Genomic DNA, 22,334 nt, shown 5'->3' with positions numbered 1-22,334 from the left:
AATGTATTACCCCCTAAACCGCCGCTCCCGGAGCCCACCACCACTCTAATAAAAGTATTAACCCCTAAACCGCCGCTCCCGGAGCCCACCGCCACTCTAATAAGCTGATTAACCCCTAAACCGCCGCTCCCGGACCCCGCCGCCACCTACATAATACCTATTAACCCCTATCCTGCCCCCCCTATACCGCCGTCACCTATAATAAATTTATTAACCCCTATCCTGCCGATCCCGTACCCCGCGGCAACTAAATAAATTGTTTAACCCCTAAACCGCTGCTCCCGGACCCCGCCGCGACCTATATTAAACTTATTAACCCCTAATCTGCCCCCCCCACACCGTTGCCACCTATAATAAATTTATTAACCCCTATCCTGCCCCCCCTATACCGCCGCCATCTATATTAAACTAATTAACCCCTAAACCTAAGTCTAACCCTAACACCCCCCTAACTTAAATATTATTTTAATAAATCTAAATAAAATTACTATTATTAACTAAATGAATCCTATTTAAAACTAAATACTTACCTATAAAATAAACCCTAATATAGCTACAATATAACTAATAATTACATTGTAGCTATCTTAGGATTTATATTTATTTTGCAAGTAACTTTGTATTTATTTTAACTAGGTAGAATAGCTATTAAATAGTTATTAACTATTTAATAACTACCTAGCTAAAAGAAATACAAAAGTACCTGTAAAATAAATCCTAACCTAAGTTACAATTAAACCTAACACTACACTATCATTAAATAAATTAAATTAATTATCTACAAATACCTACAATTAAATAAACTAACTAAAGTACAAAAAATAAAAAAAAACTAAGTTACAAAAAATAAAAAAATATTACAAGATTTTTAAGCTAATTACACCTAATCTAAGCCCGCTAATAAAATTACAAAGCCCCCCAAAATAAAAAAATGCCCTACCCTATTCTAAATTACGAAGGTTAACAGCTCTATTACCTTACCAGCCCTTAAAAGGGCCTTTTGCGGGGCATGCCCCAAAGTATTCAGCTCTTTTGCATGTTACAACCCCCCCAACATTAAAACCCACCACCCACATACCCCTACTCTAACCCAAAAACCCCTTAAATAAACCTAACACTACCCCCCTGAAGATCATCCTACCTTTAGCCGTCTTCAGCCAGCCGACCACCGATGGAACAGAAGAGGACATCCGCAGCGGCCGAAGTCTTCATCCAAGGGGCGCTGAAGAGGTCTTCCATCTGATAGAAGTCTTCATCCAGGCGGCGTCTTCAATCTTCATCCATCCGGAGCGGAGCCATCTTCAAAGCAGCCGACGCGGAGCCATCTTCATACACCGACGCCTACTCGCCGAATGAATATTTCTTTAAGTGACGCCATCCAAGATGGCGTCCCTCGAATTCCGATTCTATCAGACAATCGGAATTAAGGTAGGAAAAATCTGATTGGCTGATTGGATCAGACAATCGGATTGAACTTGAATCTGATTGGCTGATTGGATCAGCCAATCAGATTTTTCCTACCTTAATTCCGATTGGCTGATAGAATCCTATCAGCCAATCGGAATTCGAGGGACGCCATCTTGGATGACGTCACTTAAAGGAATATTCATTCGGCAAGTAGGCGTCGGTGGATGAAGATGGCTCTGCGTCGGCTGCTTTGAAGATGGCTCCGCTCCGGATGGATGAAGATTGAAGACGCCGCCTGGATGAAGACTTCTATCGGATGGAAGACCTCTTCAGCGCCCCTTGGATGAAGACATCGGCCGCTGCTGATGTCCTCTTCTGTTCCATCGGTTTTCGGCTGGCTGAAGACGATCAAAGGTAGGATGATCTTAAGGGGGGTAGTGTTAAGTTTATTTAAGGGGGGTTTGGGTTAGAGTAGGGGTATGTGGGTGGTGGGTTTTAATGTTGGGGGGGGGGTTATTTTTTGTACTTTAGTTAGTTTATTTAATTGTATTTAATTGTAGGTATTTGTAGATAATTAATTTAATTTATTTAATGATAGTGTAGTGTTAGGTTTAATTGTAACTTAGGTTAGGATTTATTTTACAGGTAATTTTGTATTTCTTTTAGCTAGGTAGTTATTAAATAGTTAATAACTATTTAATAACTATTCTACCTAGTTAAAATAAATACAAAGTTACCTGTAAAATAAATATAAATCCTAAAATCCTAAAATTAATAATTGCATTGTAGCTATCTTAGGGTTTATTTTACAGGTAAGTATTTATTTTTAAATAGGAATAATTTAGTTAATGATAGTGTAGTGTTAGGTATAATTGTAACTTAGGTTACTTTTTATTTTACAAGTAAATTTGTCTTTATTTTAACTAGGTAGCTATTAAATAGTTAATAACTATTGAATAGCTATTGTGCCTAGTTAAAATAAATTCAAATTTGCCTGTAAAATAAAAATAAATCCTAAAATAGGAACAATATAATTATTAGTAATATTGTAGCTATATTAGGGTTTATTTTATAGGTAAGCATTTAGTTTTAAATAGGAATAACTAATTTAATAAGAGTGATATTTATTTAGATTTATTTAATTAATATTTAAGTTAGGGGGGTGTAGGGTTAGACTTAGGTTTAGGGGTTAATAATTTTATTATAGGTTGTGGCGGTATAGGGGGGCAGGATAGGGGTTAATACATTTATTATAGGTGGTGATGGTGTAGGGGGGGCAGATTAGGCGTTAATGAGTTTAATATAGGTGGCGGCGGGGTCCGGGAGCAGCGGTTTAGGGGTTAAACAATTTATTTAGTTGCGGCGGGGTATGGGATCGGCAGGATAGGGGTTAATAAATTTATTATAGGTGGCGGCGGTATAGGGGGGCAGGATAGGGGTTAATAGGTATTATGTAGGTGGCGGCGGGGTTCGGGAGTGGCGGTTTAGGGGTTAATCAGTTTATTAGAGTGTCGGTGGGCTCCGGGAGCGGCGGTTTAGGGTTAATACATTTATTATAGTTGCAGCGGGGTCTCGGAGCGGCGGTTTAGGGGTTAATAACTTTATTTAGTTGCAGGGGGCTCCGGGGGCGCCGGTATAGGGGGTAGAACAGTGTAGTTTAGTGTGGGTGCTTAGTGACAGCTTATCTGTAGAAAAGCCGAAGAGCAGCGAGATTGGATGAGTGATAACTATCACAGTCCGCTGCTCATCGCCCCGTACTTGGTGCGCGGCTTTTTGACAGCTTTTTTGATAACTTTGGCGAGCGTATTCAGGTCCGCGGCGGCGATGGTAGGCGAGCTTAGGCGGGCGTATTGGGGCCGGTAAGTAGACACGTTGATAACTAGAGGCCTGTGTCCATATTTCCCTGACCCGGAACAGTGAGCTGGGACACTGCAAGATCCCAGGAGGCTTAACTCAGCAAAAGTGGGTGCTGCCTATTTTGTGAGTATAATAATCTACTCAGGACGTCTGTACTCTCTTATAGTACTACAGTATTACACTAGGAGGCCTGTTTCTTTGTGGTTCATTTCACAGATTCCTGGTTCTAATTGTTCTGAGCCTAGATGCAGTGAGCTGGAACACTGGCAATTTTCCAGTTTTGCTGCCACTTTTGTGAGTATAATACCTACCAAAGATTCTTGTGTGTACATATATCCATTTCTGTCATAACAGTATTATACTAGGAGGTGCCCTCTGTTTTGTGATCTACACTCACAGATTCTTCTCAATAGTTTAAATTAGTTTATTGCAATGTGGGGGCTTTCGGTTTAGGGGTTAATAGGTTTATTAAAGTGGCGGCAGTTGCGGGGAGCGGCGGAATAGGGGTTAATAACTTTAGTATAGTGGCGACGATGTCGGGGATCGGCGGAATAGGGGTTAATACATTTTATTAGTGGCGGCAATGTTGGGAGTGGCAGATTAGGGGTTAATAAGTTTATTATAGTATTTGTGATGCGGGAGGGTCTCGGTTTAGGGGTTAATATGTAGTTTATGGGTCTTAGTGTACTTTGTAACACTTTACTTATGAGTTTTAAGTAATAGTTTTGTTGCGTAAAACTCATAACTACTGCTCTCAGATTGCGAAACTGATCTTGTAGGTATAGGCTGGAACGCAAGCTTTTTAGCCTCACCGCAAAACTCGTAATGGCTGCGCTATGGAAGTCCCATGAAAAAAACATAATTTTTACGCGTGTGGGACTGACGTATTAGAGGCTAAAATGCTTGCGGTACAGCTATACCGACAAGACTTGTAATGGCTGCAGGGCTGTTTTAACACTGAAATTACAATTTTTTCAGAGTTAAAACACGAATGCACAACTTGTAATCTAGGTGATTGTAATTAAATGTTTAAAGGGACACTAAACCCAATTTTTTTTTTTAATGATTCGGATAGAGCATGCAGGTTTACGCTGCTTTTTAATTTACTTCTACTATCAATTTTTATTTGTTCTCTTGCTATCTTTATTTAAAAAGTAGGAATTTAAAGCTTAGTAGCCGGCCCATTTTAGGTTCAGCACCATGGATAGTGTGTGCCTATTGGTGGATACAGTTAGCAAACCAATAAGCAAACATAACCCAGGTTCTCAACCCAAAATGGGCCGGCTCTTAACCTTTACATTACAGCTTTTTAAATAAAGATAGCAATAGAACAAAGAAAATTTGATAATAGGAGTAAATTAGAAAGTTGCTTAAAATTGTATGTTCTATCTGAATCATTAAAGAAAAAATTTGGGTTTAGTGTCCCTTTAAGATATTTGAAATGTATTATGGTGCTTTATTTTTTATTTTTTTTTAAATGTCTGTCCCAGTGCTGAATAAACTCATTTTTCTTTGGGAGTTGTCCCTGTCAAATAGTGATCATTAGAATCCTTGGTATTAGTTGCATACAAACATGCACTTTAAACAGGTTTTTTTGGAGCTATAAATTCTTTTATAAATTTGGAGGATGCTATGTTTATGTATCTCATAATAACCACATTGTAATCCATTCTGTTAAGTTTATTTCTTTCATGTAATTAGCAAGAGTCCATGAGCTAGTGACGTATGGGATATACATTCCTACCAGGAGGGGCAAAGTTTCCCAAACCTTAAAATGCCTATAAATACACCCCTCACCACACCCACAATTCAGTTTTACAAACTTTGCCTCCCATGGAGGTGGTGAAGTAAGTTTGTGCTAGATTCTACGTTGATATGCGCTCCGCAGCAAGTTGGAGCCCGGTTTTCCTCTCAGCGTGCAGTGAATGTCAGAGGGATGTGAGGAGAGTATTGCCTATTTGAATGCAGTGATCTCCTTCTACGGGGTCTATTTCATAGGTTCTCTGTTATCGGTCGTAGAGATTCATCTCTTACCTCCCTTTTCAGATCGACGATATACTCTTATATATACCATTACCTCTGCTGATTCTCGTTTCAGTACTGGTTTGGCTTTCTACAAACATGTAGATGAGTGTCCTGGGGTAAGTAAATCTTATTTTCTGTGACACTCTAAGCTATGGTTGCTTTATTTTCAGACAGTCAGTTTCATATTTGGGATAATGCATTTGATTTAATCATTTTTTCTTACCTTCAAAAATTTGACTCTTCCCTGTGGGCTGTTAGGCTCGCGGGGGCTGAAAATGCTTCATTTTATTGCGTCATTCTTGGCGCGGACTTTTTTGGCGCAAAAATTAGTTTCCGTTTCCAGCGTCATACGTGTCGCCGGAAGTTGCGTCATTTTTTGACGTTATTTTGCGCCAAAGATGTCGGCGTTCCGGATGTGGCGTCATTTTGGCGCCAAAAAGCATTTAGGCGCCAAATAATATGGGCGTCTTATTGGCGCGAAAAATATGGGCGTCGCTTTTGTCTCCACATTATTTAAGTCTCATTTTTCATTGCTTCTGGTTGCTAGAAGCTTGTTCTTTGGCATTTTTTCCCATTCCTGAAACTGTCATTTAAGGAATTTGATCAATTTTTGCTTTATATATATGTTGTTTTTTCTCTTACATATTGCAAGATGTCTCACGTTGCATCTGAGTCAGAAGATACTACAGGAAAATCGCTGTCTAGTGCTGGATCTACCAAAGCTAAGTGTATCTGCTGTAAACTTTTGGTAGCTATTCCTCCAGCTGTTGTTTGTATTGATTGTCATGACAAACTTGTTAAAGCAGATAATATTTCCTTTAGTAAAGTACCATTGCCTGTTGCAGTTCCTTCAACATCTAAGGTGCAGAATGTTCCTGATAATATAAGAGATTTTGTTTCTGAATCCATAAAGAAGGCTATGTCTGTTATTTCTCCTTCTAGTAAACGTAAAAAATCTTTTAAAACTTCTCTCCCTACAGATGAATTTTTAAATGAACATCATCATTCTGATTCTGATGACTCTTCTGGTTCAGAGGATTCTGTCTCAGAGGTTGATGCTGATAAATCTTCATATTTATTTAAAATGGATTTTATTCGTTCTTTACTTAAAGAAGTACTAATTGCTTTAGAAATAGAGGATTCTGGTCCTCTTGATACTAATTCTAAACGTTTGGATAAGGTATTTAAAGCTCCTGTGGTTATTCCAGAAGTTTTTCCTGTTCCTAATGCTATTTCTGCAGTAATTTCCAAAGAATGGGATAGATTGGGTAATTCATTTACTCCTTCTAAACGTTTTAAGCGATTATATCCTGTGCCGTCTGACAGATTAGAATTTTGGGACAAAATCCCTAAAGTTGATGGGGCTATTTCTACCCTTGCTAAACGTACTACTATTCCTACGTCAGATGGTACTTCGTTTAAGGATCCTTTAGATAGGAAAATTGAATCCTTTCTAAGAAAAGCTTATCTGTGTTCAGGTAATCTTCTTAGACCTGCTATATCTTTGGCTGATGTTGCTGCAGCTTCAACTTTCTGGTTGGAAACTTTAGCGCAACAAGTAACACATCATGATTCTCATGATATTATTATTCTTCTACAGCATGCTAATAATTTTATCTGTGATGCCATTTTTGATATTATCAGAGTTGATGTCAGGTTTATGTCTCTAGCTATTTTAGCTAGAAGAGCTTTATGGCTTAAAACTTGGAATGCTGATATGGCTTCTAAATCAACTTTACTTTCCATTTCTTTCCAGGGTAACAAATTATTTGGTTCTCAGTTGGATTCCATTATTTCAACTGTTACTGGTGGGAAAGGAACTTTTTTACCACAGGATAAAAAATCTAAAGGTAAAAGCAGGGCTAATAATCGTTTTCGTTCCTTTCGTTTCAACAAAGTACAAAAGCCTGATCCTTCATCCTCAGGAGCAGTTTCAGTTTGGAAACCATCTCCAGTCTGGAATAAATCCAAGCCAGCTAGAAAGGCAAAGCCTGCTTCTAAGTCCACATGAAGGTGCGGCCCTCATTCCAGCTCAGCTGGTAGGGGGCAGGTTACGTTTTTTCAAGGAAATTTGGATCAATTCTGTTCACAATCTTTGGATTCAGAGCATTGTTTCAGAAGGGTACAGAATTGGTTTCAAGATGAGACCTCCTGCAAAGAGATTTTTTCTTTCCCGTGTCCCAGTAAATCCAGTAAAAGCTCAAGCATTTCTGAAATGTGTTTCAGATCTAGAGTTGACTGGAGTAATTATGCCAGTTCCAGTTCTGGAACAGGGGATGGGGTTTTATTCAAATCTCTTCATTGTACCAAAGAAGGAGAATTCCTTCAGACCAGTTCTGGATCTAAAAATATTGAATCGTTATGTAAGAATACCAACGTTCAAGATGGTAACTGTAAGGACTATCTTGCCTTTTGTTCAGCAAGGGAATTATATGTCCACAATAGATTTACAGGATGCATATCTGCATATTCCGATTCATCCAGATCATTATCAGTTCCTGAGATTCTCTTTTCTGGACAAGCATTACCAGTTTGTGGCTCTGCCGTTTGGCCTAGCTACAGCTCCAAGAATTTTTACAAAGGTTCTCGGTGCCCTTCTGTCTGTAATCAGAGAACAGGGTATTGTGGTATTTCCTTATTTGGACGATATCTTGGTACTTGCTCAGTCTTTACATTTAGCAGAATCTCATACAAATCGACTTGTGTTGTTTCTTCAAGATCATGGTTGGAGGATCAATTTACCAAAAAGTTCTTTGATTCCTCAGACAAGGGTAACCTTTCTGGGTTTCCAGATGGATTCAGTGTCCATGACTCTGTCTTTAACAGACAAGAGACGTCTAAAATTGATTGCAGCTTGTCGAAACCTTCAGTCACAATCATTCCCTTCGGTAGCCTTATGCATGGAAATTCTAGGTCTTATGACTGCTGCATCGGACGCGATCCCCTTTGCTCGTTTTCACATGCGACCTCTTCAGCTCTGTATGCTGAAGCAATGGTGCAAGGATTACACGAAGATATCTCAATTAATATCTTTAAAACCGATTGTTCGACACTCTCTAACATGGTGGACAGATCACCATCGTTTAATTCAGGGGGCTTCTTTTGTGCTTCCGACCTGGACTGTAATTTCAACAGATGCAAGTCTCACAGGTTGGGGAGCTGTGTGGGGATCTCTGACGGCACAAGGAGTTTGGGAATCTCAGGAGGTGAGATTACCGATCAATATTTTGGAACTCCGTGCAATTTTCAGAGCTCTTCAGTTTTGGCCTCTTCTGAAGAGAGAATCGTTCATTTGTTTTCAGACAGACAATGTCACAACTGTGGCATACATCAATCATCAAGGAGGGACTCACAGTCCTCTGGCTATGAAAGAAGTATCTCGAATTTTGGTTTGGGCGGAATCCAGCTCCTGTCTAATCTCTGCGGTTCATATCCCAGGTATAGACAATTGGGAAGCGGATTATCTCAGTCGCCAAACGTTGCATCCGGGCGAATGGTCTCTTCACCCAGAGGTATTTCTTCAGATTGTTCAAATGTGGGAACTTCCAGAAATAGATCTGATGGCGTCCCATCTAAACAAGAAACTTCCCAGGTATCTGTCCAGATCCCGGGATCCTCAGGCGGAGGCAGTGGATGCATTATCACTTCCTTGGAAGTATCATCCTGCCTATATCTTTCCGCCTCTAGTTCTTCTTCCAAGAGTAATCTCCAAGATTCTGAAGGAATGCTCGTTTGTTCTGCTGGTAGCTCCGGCATGGCCAAACAAGTTTTGGTATGCGGATCTTGTCCGGATGGCCTCTTGCCAACCGTGGACTCTTCCGTTAAGACCAGACCTTCTGTTACAAGGTCCTTTTTTCCATCGGGATCTGAAATCCTTAAATTTAAAGGTATGGAGATTGAACGCTTGATTCTTGGTCAAAGAGGTTTCTCTGACTCTGTGATTAATACTATGTTACAGGCTCGTAAATCTGTATTTCGAGAGATATATTATAGAGTCTGGAAGACTTACATTTCTTGGTGTCTTTCTCATCATTTTTCTTGGCATTCTTTTAGAATACCGAGAATTTTACAGTTTCTTCAGGATGGTTTAGATAAGGGTTTGTCCGCAAGTTCTTTGAAAGGACAAATCTCTGCTCTTTCTGTTCTTTTTCACAGAAAGATTGCTATTCTTCCTGATATTCTTTGTTTTGTACAAGCTTTGGTTCGTATAAAACCTGTTATTAAGTCAATTTCTCCTCCTTGGAGTTTGAATTTGGTTCTGGGAGCTCTTCAAGCTCCTCCGTTTGAACCTATGCATTCATTGGACATTAAATTACTTTCTTGGAAAGTTTTGTTCCTTTTGGCCATCACTTCTGCCAGAAGAGTTTCTGAATTATCTGCTCTTTCTTGTGAGTCTCCTTTTCTGATTTTTCATCAGGATAAGGCGGTGTTGCGAACTTCTTTTGAATTTTTACCTAAAGTTGTGAATTCCAACAACATTAGTAGAGAAATTGTGGTTCCTTCATTATGTCCTAATCCTAAGAATTCTAAGGAGAAATCGTTGCATTCTTTGGATGTTGTTAGAGCTTTGAAATATTATGTTGAAGCTACGAAATCTTTTCATAAGACTTCTAGTTTATTTGTTATCTTTTCCGGTTCTAGAAAAGGCCAGAAAGCTTCTGCCATTTCTTTGGCATCTTGGTTGAAATCTTTAATTCATCTTGCCTATGTTGAGTCGGGTAAAACTCCGCCTCAAAGAATTTCAGCTCATTCTACTAGGTCAGTTTCTACTTCCTGGGCGTTTAGGAATGAAGCTTCGGTTGACCAGATTTGCAAAGCAGCAACTTGGTCCTCTTTGCATACTTTTACTAAATTCTACCATTTTGATGTATTTTCTTCTTCTGAAGCAGTTTTTGGTAGAAAAGTACTTCAGGCAGCGGTTTCAGTTTGAATCTTCTGCTTATGTTTTTCATTAAACTTTATTTTTGGGTGTGGATTATTTTCAGCAGGAATTGGCTGTCTTTATTTTATCCCTCCCTCTCTAGTGACTCTTGTGTGGAAAGATCCACATCTTGGGTAGTCATTATCCCATACGTCACTAGCTCATGGACTCTTGCTAATTACATGAAAGAAAACATAATTTATGTAAGAACTTACCTGATAAATTCATTTCTTTCATATTAGCAAGAGTCCATGAGGCCCGCCCTTTTTTTGTGGTGGTTATGATTTTTGTATAAAGCACAATTATTCCAATTCCTTATTTTATATGCTTTCGCACTTTTTTATCACCCCACTTCTTGGCTATTCGTTAAACTGAATTGTGGGTGTGGTGAGGGGTGTATTTATAGGCATTTTGAGGTTTGGGAAACTTTGCCCCTCCTGGTAGGAATGTATATCCCATACGTCACTAGCTCATGGACTCTTGCTAATATGAAAGAAATGAATTTATCAGGTAAGTTCTTACATAAATTATGTTTTTTATGAAAAACTTTTTATATTGCTCAGCAAGCCATTTTTTTCTTAACTGCTTTAGTATGGTAGAACCTTAAAAAAACCTTTGCAAAATATTTCCCGCCTTTTTTACCGTTATAAGCTCCGCCCCCAGCTCATGCAGTGCTCTCAGTAAACGCTTTGAGAGCTTTTACACAGCATTATTTTTTTGGGACTGCTTTTATTCTTATTAAAGCATATTGTACTGAGGGACATTGACATTACTTGTTTATTTGCTGCATGTAAAACACAGTATTTTGAAATCTATTACAGTTTTTGAAAAATAATAAATAAATGTGTTCTCTCCAGAATAAAATAACTTGTTTTCATGCACATAAAGAAGAGTCCTTGACTGTCCACAGAACTGTAGGAGTTGTCATTTTTATCTGATGAGAACTCTGTTCCTAGGGATAATTTGACCATGAACATGCCACTCCCAGATGGTTTAAATATCAGTTTAAAGACATAGAAAAGTCAAAATTAAACTTGCAAGATTAAGATAGAACATGTAATTTTAAGACACTTAAATTCACTTTGTCCTCTTGCGATTCTTTTTTGAAAAACAATATGTACATATCCTACACTACTGGGAGCTAGCTGGTGTTTGTTGGTTGCACACATTTGTCTCTTGTCATTCGCTCACCAGATGTGTTCAGCTACCTCAGAGTAGTGCATTGCTGCTCTGGAGCTGATTTTACCTATGCATTTAATCCATTTGCAGTTATATACAAGCAATAATACAATAAAAAAATGCCCTAACATTTTCAATTTGCACCTTATATTCCTTTAAGCAGCTTTAACCTTGCAAACTATTTTATTTTACACTGCCACGTTTGAGAGATCATAATGTTCCTTGAAATTTATTGTACTTGATAAAATATTTGTCATCTTCTCATGTTGTGCAGAATTTCTTTGCACACGTCAGTATTTTTCTTTTTCATGTAGCTTTTCTTTTATTCCATCATCATTATGTTCTTTTAAGGATGTATCAGCATCTTGTCTGTTTTTATAATGTTTTATTTAGCTGTGTCTTTAGATTGCTTTGCTAAAATCTGCTTTTCAGGCTTCATTGAAATGTTTAAAAATGATATTTTAAGACAAGGGAAGAACAGTAACCATTCTATGGCTGTCACTGAGTTGTTGCTCCTTTGTGACATCATTTCTCCCAGCATCCTCCTTCTGCCGCACATACATAAAAAGTGCCAATTGTGCTTGTTAGGCAAACTCAGTTCTCAAGATCACAGTGTTGTTTGTAAGACTTTCAAACGGAACTTTGCCAACAAACAGTACTTTTAACAGAACATAGTGTTCTTTTTTTCACCTGTCCTTTAAAAAAAATCTCTCTCTTTCTTCGGATCTCAAAGTGTTGCCTTAAAGATTCTTCAATAAGGTCACATTCTGATACTACCAGATATTTTTATTTTTATACAAGTATTTCTTTTTATTAAGGTACAATAGTCAAACAACATATGTCATGCTATATAAAATAGTGCAAATAAACTGTTACATAGCAAATTGACATTTAATACATAGAAAATAGTGTGCTACCTATAATTTCCCCTAGTTAGGGTAACACTCTTTACCTGTACTTATTCACATACCCTATTCATATGCTCAAATTTATGCACACACATCCGTACCTTTTTTATAACTCAATTTTAAGACTTTATACATCATGGCTAATACCTCTTAGCAGTTATAATACAATTGTGACCAGAAACATATAAACTAGCCCTTTTAGCATACTAGAATGATAATCTATAGTAACAATTAAATTGTATTCTAATATATAGTATAGAATCGTTTGTGATATATAAGATATTGGCGTTTATAGCAGACAAATAGCAGACAAAGAGCTGCTAGGTTATAAACCCAGTACATAAACTGGGGATTTTTAAATTAAGCGAATGATAATACTTATATTGTGGTTGCTTATGGTGAGAGTAACAAAATGAAAGTAACAGTATTACTGAGTATAACTTGGCAACCATTGCTGAATGTGGTCAAGCCGGTAAAGGATGTGATCCAGAAGGTGAAGGCTAAACTGTAATATTGGATGATTCAATCAATCAAGTGGCCTCTTCCGGGTTCTCCTAAGTTTTGATAGCTTCCCTCTCTATTAAATTTAGTTTTAGATTCTAGTTCACTGAGTCGGAGTAAATAAAATAAAAATATATCAAACCTCCTTACCACTAAAATATGGTTTGTGTCCTAATCAATTAAGATATACTTAATGAAGAGGTACACTCTTATGGTTGGCAGAGGGCTAAGTACACAACGTGTCTGGGTTTCTATAACATCTATGTGGAGCTCCCAAGCAGGGGGACCAAATGCATAACTAACTCCAAAGGCATCCACGTTTTATGCAGGATAAACATGCCCTATCTAATAAACCATAAGTAATAGAACCCTAGTTTAAGTAAGGTGTTTGAGAGTAGCAACCCAGTCCCATGACAAAGCATCAAATAAAATAGTCACCTCCAAAACATGGAGAGCTGATTGATACACTGGGATAGTCCGTATGCATGGTTTTAAATGTAAACAGAGTTCTAAATAATGTAGTTACTTATGATAAGTCATAAATGAAAGAGTCACAGTTTGTACTTGGTGTTGAAAACAAGTAGTTAAGTCCCCCACTAAGGTATCAGACTAGAGAGTCATCATTGCAATATGGAGAACTGCTTGTCACAATTAGATCAGACATATTGCTGGGTTTAGTGATGTATGCCAGAGTGAAATTACCCGATTCATATCCGAGCGTTGTCACTCTACCAGCATGACAAGGACTTAGGACGGAGCATAGGGTAAGAGGAAACTGTCGGGATTACATCACTATTTGAACTGGAGCCGCCCGAGGCCATAAGTGAGAGTGAGTACAGATAGTCAAAGTTGCGTCTGTTCCTACAGAGAATGGCCACACAGGGAAATTCTGCATCCACCCGCACTAGTTTGAGCTTCCCCTCAGATGAGAATAGATGTAGCGCCCAAATCTGCAGATCTCTAGTGGCTTGAGACAAATTCCTGTTGCTTCATGTACGGGTCCTCCTGTAGAACTGGAGTGCACTGGGTGGTCTCTGCTTTTCTGATATAAGGCTGCGAGCTGTTATATTGCATATCTGGAGACATTGTGGTCTCTCTTTGTAGATCCTTGGTCAGCGGTTTTTGAGGGCGGGCTTTCGTGAGAGCCGAAAGGTGAGCAAACTTGTCGTCCATTTTCTGGGCTAGGGTGACCAGGAGAGCTTGGATCTCTTGATAGGATGTATCATCCATCTTTACTTGTGTCTTCACCTCCTAAGAATAATAGTTAGGCAGACCTGTTCTCACCCCTGGCAAACCGGGGGGGGGGGGATATACTGGTTAAAAAAAAAGACTGCTGCCGTGTCTGTTCAGATTTCTTGTATAGCGATTCCTTAAATGTGATCTCCTCAAGATAGATATCGTTAGGTTCAGTGATGCTTCATAAAACCAGTTCCATAGGTTAAGACTCTGGCTTTTAGGATGGGTACAGTATAATCCGTATAATAAGCTTATGGAATCAGGAGATTAGATTGTGCGTCTGAACATGGCGGCTGTTAGGACACGCCCCCACTACCAGAAATTTTTATTTTATTTTGCTCTCTTGTTATTCTTTGTAAAAAGAATACATATATAGAGCAGCAAAGCACTACTGGGAGCTAGCTGGTAATAGGAGGCTGCACACGTCTAATGAGTTCAGATATTCCCCAGTACAGCATAGTTGATCTGGAGCTGGTTTCAATCCTACCAACAACAGTTTCAATACAACAGCAGAAAAGAACAAGAGAACGGTTTATCAGAAGTTGGATCACTTGATTCTGCATCAGTGTTAGTGCTGTAAGTGTGCAATGAGCCAGCAAATATTGTTTCTTTTTCTTATCTTTCCCCCTGTAGTTGTGAGGTACAATCTAAAGGGAAACAAGGAATGGAATCTAAAAAAGGTACAGGAGCTAAATCTCTAGCCTGCCAAACCCCATCATTTTTTTTTAAAGTAATTAGTAAATAATCATGCATAAGCCTTGTGTTTTATTAACACAACCTGTTCACTGGCTACAAGGCAAACAAGCCCTGGTTTTGAACCTTGGGGAAAAAAAAAAAAACTTTATCGGTGGTAAAATAATTTCTGAGATTATCACTGTTAAAGGGACATTATAATCAAATGTTTAAGATATTAAATCTGAAAAAGAATAATTAAAATGTATTATGGTGCTTTATTTTTATTTTTGAATGGCTGTCCCAGTGCTGAATAAACTAATTATTGTTCAGGAGTTGTCCCTGTCAAATAGTGATCATTAGAATCCATGGTATCAGTTGCACACAAACATGCACTTTAAACAGGTTTTGCTTAACCTTTTTTAGATATGCATAAATTATCAAATTTGTTTTGGATGAATTGTTTATGACAAAAAATATTTATTTAATTTCGTCCACTATATTTGTTAAAGGGGGTCGGAATTGATGAGTTAATGAAAATCTATTTGTCAGCTATTTTCTAGGGGTCATGTCATCAAACAGGCAAAAGAGGATCAGCTAGTACTACTCATAAAAACCAGCAGCAGCTGGGATCAAGACTGGCTAAAAACTATTTTCAGTATAGGTACCGGTTTCAGCAGACAAAAGCAGCTATATCAAATGACAAAATAATGGTAAATTATATTGGTAGCTATTTATGTATACTCCAGCAGGTAAAATTAAAGGGTTGTTTGTTAGTTTTCTTAAAGTACACTCTGCAATTAAATATACTATGAAAGTCAGGCATCTACAAAGGTTAAAATGCCCCTAAATCCGCTATATAAATACATGTAGCCAAAGCATATGTTAAATCTTGAATAAAAGGTTTATTTACCTTTTCATAGATTGAAATGTTGTGTGCCAGCTTCATGAGATTGCCAAAAAAAAGATCAAAGGTTTTTATTCTTTTATTTTTGTTTGGTGGGACCAATCTAAAAGACATCAAACTCTTACTGAACCGTTGTATTTTTCTAATCCTCACACATGCCCATAATTAATGTAGTCCAGAGGTGCAATAACAATCTGCTGGGCCCTAGAAGAAAATGTGAGGAAAAATCTATGAACATTTTGCAACACACACACTGCATTTTTATAGAGCCTCCATGGGCCTCTCTTGGTTACCTATATAAAGTACATGGTTTTGGGACTCAAGTTATTTAACATGCAAGAATTAGTCAACACCATTTTGTAAATATCTATTTTATATCTGGTTTATATAAATATCTGGTGTAAGCGCAATTTCTTTACACTCAAGTAAGGGCTGAATTAGAAGTGGATTGCTAACTGTTGCGATATTGGATATTTTAGGCTATTTGTGTGCAACAGTAATAGCGCGCATTTTACAAGTTAAATATAAACGCGTTTACTTGAGCATAATCAAATTTATCTTGCGTGGACTTCAGAACTCTGGCTAACTGTTACGCAAGACAGAAAAGCTGCACAAAACACATAATAAATACTATTTAAATACATAATATTTAAAAGTACTGTCAAACTCATAATAATACTGTCTGATAAAAATTATTTAAAAAAAAAAAATTACAATATAAAGTTATAAGGGCTCACAGATATGAGGTTTTGGGTATTAGAACAAATAGGCAGACAAAGGGCTTTAACATAGATATATACATATACATGTCTAAATATGTATGTATGAATGTATATATATTTATTTATATGTGTGTACAAATGTTTTTTTTTTTACTGTATATATACTGTACATATTTAACATTGCAATGTTCTTCACTTACAGGCTATTGTCCTTTTTATTGTAAATACATATTTATATACATATATATACACCTGTATATCTATTCCTATAAAGATATATAGATATAGATATGCATTTTACATGAACAGTATCACATATATACTGTATATATAGAAATATATATTTAATAATAAAATTACATTATATGTGAAGAACATAGGAATGTAAAATATGTATAACTCGCATTGTTTTTTTTCGCAAATTAGGACTAACAAGGTCGGTTTAGTGCACATGAAAAAACACAATTTATGCTTACCTGATAAATTTATTTCTCTTGTGGTGTATCCAGTCCACGGATCATCCATTACTTGTGGGATATTCTCATTCCCAACAGGAAGTTGCAAGAGGACACCCACAGCAGAGCTGTAATATAGCTCCTCCCCTAACTGTCATAGCCAGTCATTCGACCGAAAACAAGCCGAGAAAGGAGGAACCATAGGGTGTAGTGGTTACTGTAGTTTAAATTTAAAAATTACCTGCCTTAAAATGACAGGGCGGGCCGTGGACTGGATACACCACAAGAGAAATAAATTTATCAGGTAAGCATAAATTGTGTTTTCTCTTGTAAGGTGTATCCAGTCCACGGATCATCCATTACTTGTGGGATACCAATACCAAAGCTAAAGTACACGGATGAAGGGAGGGACAAGGCAGAAACTTAAATGGAAGGAACCACTGCCTGTAAAACCTTTCTCCCAAATATAGCCTCTGAAGAAGCAAAAGTATCAAATTTGTAAATTTTTGAAAAAGTATGAAGCGAAGACCAAGTCGCCGCCTTGCAAATCTGTTCAACAGAAGCCTCATTTTTAAAGGCCCAAGTGGAAGCCACAGCTCTAGTGGAATGAGCTGTAATCCTTTCAGGAGGCTGCTGTTCAGCAGTCTCATAGGCTAAGCAGATTAAGCTTCTTAGCCAAAAAGAAAAAGAGGTTGCCAAAGCTTTTTGACCTCTCCTCTATCCAGAGTAGACAACAAACAAAGCAGATGTTTGACGAAAATCTTTAGTAGCTTGTAAGTAAAACTTTAAAGCACAGACCACGTCCAGATTGTGTAACACAAGGATGGATCCACAATCTCTTGATTGATATTCTTGTTAGATACCACCTTAGGTAAGAACCCAGGTTTGGTACGCAGGACTACCTTATCCGTATGAAAAATCAGATAAGGAGAATCACATTGTAAGGCAGATAGCTCAGAGACTCTACGAGCCGAGGAAATAGCTACCAAAAAAAAAAAGAACTTTCCAAGATAAAAGTTTGATATCTATGGAATGAAGAGGTTCAAACGGAACTCCTTGAAGAACCTTAAGAACCAAGTTTAAGCTCCATGGTGGAGCAACAGGTTTAAACACAGGCTTGATTCAAACTAAAGCCTGACAAAATGCCTGAACGTCTGGAACATCTGCCAGACGCTAGTGCAAAAGAATAGACAGAGCAAAAATCTGTCCCTTTAAGAAACTAGCTGACAATCCTTTTTCCAAACCTTCTTGGAGAAAAGATAAAATCCTAGGAATCCTGACCTTACTCCATGAGTAACCCTTGGATTCACACCAATAAAGATATCTACGCCATACCTTATGGTAAATTTTCCTGGTGACAGGCTTTCGTGCCTGTATTAAGGTATCAATAACTGACTCGGAGAAGTCACGCTTTGATAAAATCAAGCATTCAATCTCCAGGCAGTCAGCCTCAGAGAAATTAGATTTGGATGGTTGAAAGGACCCTGAAGTAGAAGGTCCTGTCTCAGAGGCAGAGACCATGGTGGAAAGGATGACATGTCCACTAGATCTGCATACCAGGTCCTGCGTGGCCACGCAGGTGCTATCAGAATCACTGATGCTCTCTCCTGCTTGATCTTGGCAATCAGTCGAGGGAGCAGAGGAAACGGTGGAAACACATAAGCCAGGTTGAAAAACCAGGGCGCTGCTAGAGTATCTATCAGTGTCGCCTTGGGATCCCTGGACCTGGATCCGTAACACGGAAGCTTGGCGTTCTGGCGAGATGCCATGAGATCCAGTTCTGGTTTGCCCCAACGGAGAATCAGTTGTGCAAATACCTCCGGATGGAGTTCCCACTCTCCCAGATGAAAAGTCTGACGACTTAGAAAATCCGCCTCCCAGTGCTCTACACCTGGGGTATGGATAGCTGATAGGTGGCAAGAGTGAATCTATGCCCAGTGAATTATTTTTGAAACTTCTAACATCTCTAGGGAACTTCTTGTTCCCCCTCGATGGTTGATGTAAGCTACAGTCGTGATGTTGACCGACTGAAATCGGATGAACCTCAGAGTTGCTAACTGAGGCCAAACCTGAAGAGCCTTGAATATCGCTCTTAGTTCCAGAATATTTATTGAAAGGAGAGACTCCTCCTGAGTCCACGATCCCTGAGCCTTCAGGGAGTTCCAGACTGCACCCCAACCTAGAAGGCTGGCATTTGTTGTTACAATAGTCCAATCTGGCCTGCGAAGGTCATACCTTTGGACAGATGGACCCGAGATAGCCACCAGGGAAGAGGATCCCTGGTCTCTTGGTCCAGATTCAGTTGAGGGGCCAAATCTGTGTAATCCCCGCTCCACTGACTGAGCCTGCATAGTTGCAGCGGTCTGAGATGTAAGCGTGCAAACTGCACTATGTCCATTGTCGCTACCATTAAGCCGATTACTTCCATACACTGAGCCACCAAAGGGCGCGGAATGGCATGAAGAACCCGACAGGAATTTAGAAGCTTTGATAACCTGGACTCCGTCAAGGTAAATTTTCATTTCTACAGAATCTATCAGAGTCCCTAGAAAGGAAACTCTTGTGAGTGGGGATAGAGAACACTTTTCCTCGTTCACTTTCCACCCATGCGACCTCAGAAATGCCAGTACTACGTCCGTATGAGACTTGGCAATTTGGAAGTTTGACGCCTGTATCAGGATGTCGTCTAAATAAGGGGCTACTGCTATGCCCCGTGGCCTTAGGACCGCCAAAAGCGACCCTAGAACCTTTGTAAAGATTCTTGGGGCTGTAGCTAATCCAAAGGGAAGAGCTACAACTGGTAATGCCTGTCTTGAAAGGCAAACCTGAGAAACCGATGATGATCTTTGTGTATCGGAATGTGAAGATAAGCATCCTTTAGATCCACTGTAGTCATATATTGACCCTCCTGGATCAGTGGTAGGATGGTACGAATAGTTTCCATCTTGAACGACGGAACTTTGAGGAATTTGTTTAAGATCTTTAGATCCAAAATCGGTCTGAAGGTTCCCTCTTTTTTGGGAACCACAAACAGATTTCAGTAAAAACCCTGTTCCTGTTCCTCCTTTGGAACTGGATGGATCACTCCCATAACTAGGAGGTCTCGTACACAGTGTAAGTGCCTCACTCTTTATCTGGTTTGCCTCACTCTTTATCTGGTTTGCAGATAATTGTGAAAGGTGAAATCTCCCTTTTGGGGGGGAAGCTTTGAAGTCCAGAAGATATCCCTGGGATATAATTTCCAACGCCCAGGGATCCTGAACATCTCTTGCCCACGCCTGGGCGAAGAGTGAAAGTCTAAGATTGATATTAATATTTTGAAATATTATTAAAAAAAAATTTTTTTTAAAAAAAATAATAAAAATATTGATTTTTCATATTAAATTTTTTTTATCAAAAACAGGCTATACACTATCACTCACGAGACATGGGCGGTCTGGACAACTTATAGAAACAAATTCCAAAAAATTTCGACACCATACTCCCCATTGACTACTTTACTATACAACACAGAACTGGGAAAGGACAAGGTTGAATTGGGGCGGAGGGCTGGAGGGATGAATACGCTAGACGACCTTATCCCAATTGGCACATTAGTGCAGAAGGGTAAAATGTTAGATGGACAAACCTTGCAAGAGCGAGGCCACAACTGCTTCTCTTCTTGGTTCAGATTACATCAGGTTAGACACTACATATATACACACAAACATAGAACAGACTTTCTAAGACAGCTAACTACCTTCGAGTTGATATGTGCAGGTATTAACTACTCGGGATCAGGCACAATATCTAAAATATATAAGTGTATTAGAGACATGCACCTCCCTACTAGACCTATATATGTCCGAAAATGGGAGACAGAAATGAACAGGCAGATAACCCCTAAACAGTGGAAACAGTGGTCGACATTTACTGCAAAATCCTCACACTCATCCTCCTGCATGGAAACTAATCTAAAGGTCCTGCTGAGGTGGTATTTAACACCCAACAGACTAAAATACATGTTTAAAACTGCAAACAATAGATGCTGGAGGGGGTGCGGACAGGTGGGTACCATGCTTCACATTTGGTGGGACTGTGATCTAATCCAACCGTACTGGAGAGCTATTTTCCAGGAGATTGGAAAGGTTATAGGTTTAACACTAGAACCGACCTCACAGGTTGTGATTTTCAATGACTTATCTAATGTTAAATGTCAAATAAGGCGCGCGTTAACACAGATAATGATTAATGCTGCTAAAAAATTAATTCCAAGACATTGGAAATCAACGTATGTTCCGACACTTGATAACTGGATAGAACAAGTAGATTTTATCATTAAAATGGAGAGATATCACTATTACTCCAATAGTAGATTGAATGTATATCATGACATTGTGTTCTTATGGGAACAGTATAGATTTAAGCCATAGGTCTAACAAAACATCTATCTAATATCAGGGATGCCCCGAGAAACAATGAGAATAGGTGAAGTTAAAGAAAAGAAAAGAAAAAAAAAAAAAAAAAGAGACCACTTGAGAAGAGAGACATGAGATATGAGATATGAGATGAAAAGCATAATTTAACCCTGGGCCATAGTTTGGTAATTTATCTCACAGTGTATTAGCAACAAAGATTGTGTTATTTTTTGTTTATTGTTGTATCATAAAAGCCTTAAGTTTGCATTGCCGCTAAGAGACACTTGAAGGAAATTCCGGATCTATAGTCCATACTTTATTGCCTCCACCAGGATACTGGAGAGACACTTAAGAGACTTATGTCAGCTCTGGTGGAATGTACAAGTTTCTTACATTGATATGCTGTTTATTTAAATAATTTTGTATGTGACTCAAAATTGCGAATAAAGGTTTTATAAAACTCAAAAAAAAAAAAAAAAAAAAAAAAAAAAGAAGATACCAAGAGAATGAAGCAAATTTGATAATAGAAGTAAATTAGAAAGCTGTTTAAAATCACATGCTCTATGTGAATCATTTTGGGTTTCATGTCCCTTATAGTTCCTTTTAATAAAGACAACTCAGTTTAACCCTTAAAAAAAAAAAAAAATGTTATCAAAAATATTGATTTTTCATATTTCCTACTAGATCTGTTACCGGATAGGGGGTCGTTCCTTCATGCTGTCTTAGAGGCAGCAGCAGGCTTTTTGACCTGCTTACCTTTTTTCCAGGTCTGGTTTGGTCTCCAGACCGTCTTGGATTGAGCAAAAGTTCCCTCTTGTTTATTATTAGAGGAAGTTGATGCCGCACCTGCCTTGAAGTTTCGAAAGGCACGAAAATTAGACTGTTTGGCCCTAGATTTGGACCTGTCCTGAGGAAGGGCACAACCTTTTCCACCCGTGATATCAGCAATAATCTCCTTCAAACCAGGCCCGAATAGGGTCTGCCCCTTGAAGGGAATGTTAAGTAGCTTAGATTTTAAAGTCACGTCAGCTGACCATGATTTAAGCCATTGCGCTCTGCGCGCCTGTATAGCAAAACCAGAATTCTTAGCCGTTAGTTTATTCAAATGAACAATGGCATCAGAAATAAAATAATTGGCTAGCTTAAG

The sequence above is a fragment of the Bombina bombina genome, chromosome 2, assembly GCF_027579735.1.
Source record: "Bombina bombina isolate aBomBom1 chromosome 2, aBomBom1.pri, whole genome shotgun sequence".
In the NCBI taxonomy this organism is placed as follows: domain Eukaryota; kingdom Metazoa; phylum Chordata; class Amphibia; order Anura; family Bombinatoridae; genus Bombina; species Bombina bombina.
This window is presented reverse-complemented; position numbering follows the sequence as displayed.